The following is a 3,636-nucleotide window of genomic DNA, read 5'->3' on the forward strand; positions in this document are numbered from 1 at the left end:
TATTAGAGATACTTATCTTTATCATAGATAAAGCAAATTGTTCAGGAACTGAGAATGAAAAACTAATTTATATAAAAGTAAGCAATAATTCTTTAAAAGAACCAGTACTACCTGGGGAGAGGAGGTGATCCTGTAGATAGGATAGGTGGGGAGATCAAGGGGTCTAATGAGAGATGGAGAAATGAAGGGGAAAGGGGTAAAGGATACATAGAGAGAAAGGATAGGTGGGGATCATTACAGAGATGGGGGAATACCTGAATAGGTAGAAAGGAGAAATAGCTGAGAAAGAACAAAAGGATCTGTGACAAAGAGGCAACTAGACAAAGTTGAAATGGAAAGGGCATAAAAAATGTGTCCAAGAGGAAAAAAAAATATTGGATTAAAAATGACCTGAGAGAATAGAAATGGTGCTTTATTTTGCAATGTGTGTCAGCTACCTAGAAGCACCACGTCTGATTCTGTCTACAAGATTCTAAGAAAGTGTCCCATAGATCTTACTTCCTGATTTTTATGATCAATGTACAGACCTAGATTATACATGCACGTGTGTTGACTGATTTTTGCCTTTTGCCTTTTTCATATTTAGAGTTCTCACAGCGCAGGGAAACAGTAAGGGTGTTGTGCTTCTTTTACTAGGAACTATTATTTCATTTGGGATTTTGTTGAAGTATTCAACCAGCAGTGAACTATTACAAGTAGAACGTAGGACTCCTGACTGCTTTGAGCAATTAAGCAACTGAGGGCGCTGGGGAATAACGTTAATCAAGGTACACTTTAGAAGTCTATTATTCACAAAAAGAAGTCAGGTGTTTCATTCAACAAATACTTAATTGAGTTCCCATTATATGTCAGGCCTGTACTAGACATGAGAGTATAAGACAAAAAAAACTTACAGTCCAATAAGATTTTTTAGTTAACTGGAGAGGTTACAGACTGAAAACTCTTATCCTTCTTCTTTAAGAAAGTATGTTTTGTATGAGTCTGCGTGCCTTGTGTGATAGGCAGAATTATAAGATGACCCTCAGTTATCTATGCCTTCAGTGTGGATGGAACCTGTGAATATAATGACATACTGTTCTTGTGATTATACTACCTTCAAGGACAAAAGGGAGATTATCCTGTTTGGGCCTGATCTAATCACACGAGTCCATTAAGTCTAGATCTTGAGGTCAGACACAGAAGAAGTCAGAGATGTAAGTATGAGAGAGATTTGAAAAGAGGGAAATTCTGCTGGCTTTGAAGATAAAGGGGCCATGTGGTAAGAACACGAGAATGGACTCTAAGAGCTGAGGGCATCCCCTAACAAAGAGCCAGCAAGAAAAAAAGAGATCTTAGACTTGTAGACAAACCACTGAATTCTTCCAGCCCATATATGAGCTTGGAAGAGACCCCTAAGCATGAGGTAAGAATGCGGCTTATGGATATCTTGATTTGAAACCCAGAGTAGAGAGGATATAAAAGTGTACTAATACAAGGTTCTTATATTACATATGAAATGTTGAAATATTATTGATAGACTGTGATAATGTGTGTGTGTGTATTAAATACAAGAGCAACCACAAAATTAAAAAAAAAATTATACCACAAAAGTACACAGTGGAGATGAAATAAAACCATTTAAAAGATATATTCAGTTATTCCAAAATAAGGTAGGAAGAGATAAAAAGGCCAGAAAAGTGGGGATAATTAGAAAACAAGTAACATAGGGCAGATTTAAATTTAAACATACCAATAATTTGTTAAATGTAAGTGATCTAAACACCTCAATTAAAAGGCAGAGAGGGCTTCCCTAGTGGTGCAATGGTTGAGAGTCCGCCTGCCAATGCAGGGGACACGGGTTCGTGCCCCGGTCCGGGAAGATCCCACATGCCGCGGAGCAGCTGGGCCCGTGAGCCATGGCCACTGAGCCTGTGCGTCCGGAGCCTGTGCTCCACAACAGGAGAGGCCACAACAGTGAGAGGCCGACATACCGCAAAAAAAAAAAAAAAAAAAAAAAAAGGCAGAGAATGTCAATATCAAATAAAAAAGCAAGACCCAATTCTATGCTCTCTACAAAACACCCACTTTAAAACAAGGACAAAGAAGGATTAAAAATAAAACAAGAAAATAATATGCCATGTAAATGAATCAAAAGAAAACTAGAGCAGCCTTGTTAATGTTAGATGAGGTAGATTCAGAACAAGAAATACTATCAGGGATAAAGAAAGACTTTGTATAATAAAGGGTTTATTTAATGAAGAAGACTTCCAACCCTAAATGTGTATGTATATAGTAACAGATTCAAAATACATCAAGTAAAACGGATAAAATTAAAAAGAGAGACAAATCTACAATTATAGTTCCAAACTTCAATACTCTTCTTTCAATAATTTATAGAACAAGTAGACAAAAACATCAGCAAGGATATAGAAACACTATCACCCAATTTTATATAATTGACATTTATAGAACACTCCACCTGCAATAGTAGAATACAATTTTTTTTCAAGTGCACATAGAACATTCACCTAGACTGCCATATTCTGGGCCATAATGTATATCTCAAGAGATTTACAAATATTAAAATATCACAAGTATGTTCTAATGGCAATAAAGAAACTTGAAATCAACAAAAATATATCTAGAAAATCTTTCAGTATTTGGAAATGAAACATCATACTTCTAATTAACTAAATGACAAAAAATCACAAGGTAAATTAGAAAATATATTGAATTAAAAGAAAATGAAGTGAGAACTTATCAAAATTTGTGGGATGCTTCTGGAGCAGCTTTAGCAGGACAGTTAAAACAGTATTTAGAGGGAAAGTTATAGCTATCCATGCTTATATTAATAGAAGAAGAATTGTCTCAAACAAATGATTTAAGATTGCACCTTAAAAACTAGGTGAAAAATTACAAAGAAAGCATAAGGAAAGAAAGAAATGAAAAGCAGTTATCAATGAGATAGCAACAAAAATCAGTGAAACTAAAATTACTAAATCTATAGCCAGAATGATAAAATAGAAGACATAAATTGTAAATATCAGAAATAAAACAAGGAGGCATCATTACAGATCATACAGACATTAAATGGATTGAAAGGGAATGTTATCAATAACTTTATGCCAGTAAATTTAATTGCATAGATGAAACATACAAACTTCTTAAAAGACATAAACCATTAAAGCTCATTCAAGAATATATAACATAAATAGATATCTATTAAAGATATATAGCTAAATACCTGCCCACAAAGAAAATTCTAGAATCAGATGACTTATTCAACGTAGCTCTAGAAGTTCTAGCCAGTGCAATAAAGACAAGAAAAGGAAATAAAATGTATAAAAATTAGAAAGAAAAATATAAAATTGTCCCTATTTGTAGATGATATGATCACATACATACAAAACCTAAGGAAATATACACGAAAACTACTAGAACTAATAAGTGAGTTTGTCAAGTTTGCAAGATATAAAATAACATACAAAAATCAATAGTATGTCTATACACTAGCAATGAACATGTGTACATGAAAATTAAAAATACTAAATGCAGATGGCGAAAAGGCACATGAAAAGATGCTCAACATTGTTAATCATCATGGCAATGCAAAGCAAAACCACAGTGAACAGTCACCTCACATCTGTCAGAATGGCT

Source organism: Leucopleurus acutus, assembly GCF_964270905.1.
Source record: "Leucopleurus acutus genome assembly, chromosome: 9".
NCBI classification, from domain to species: Eukaryota; Metazoa; Chordata; class Mammalia; order Artiodactyla; family Delphinidae; genus Leucopleurus; species Leucopleurus acutus.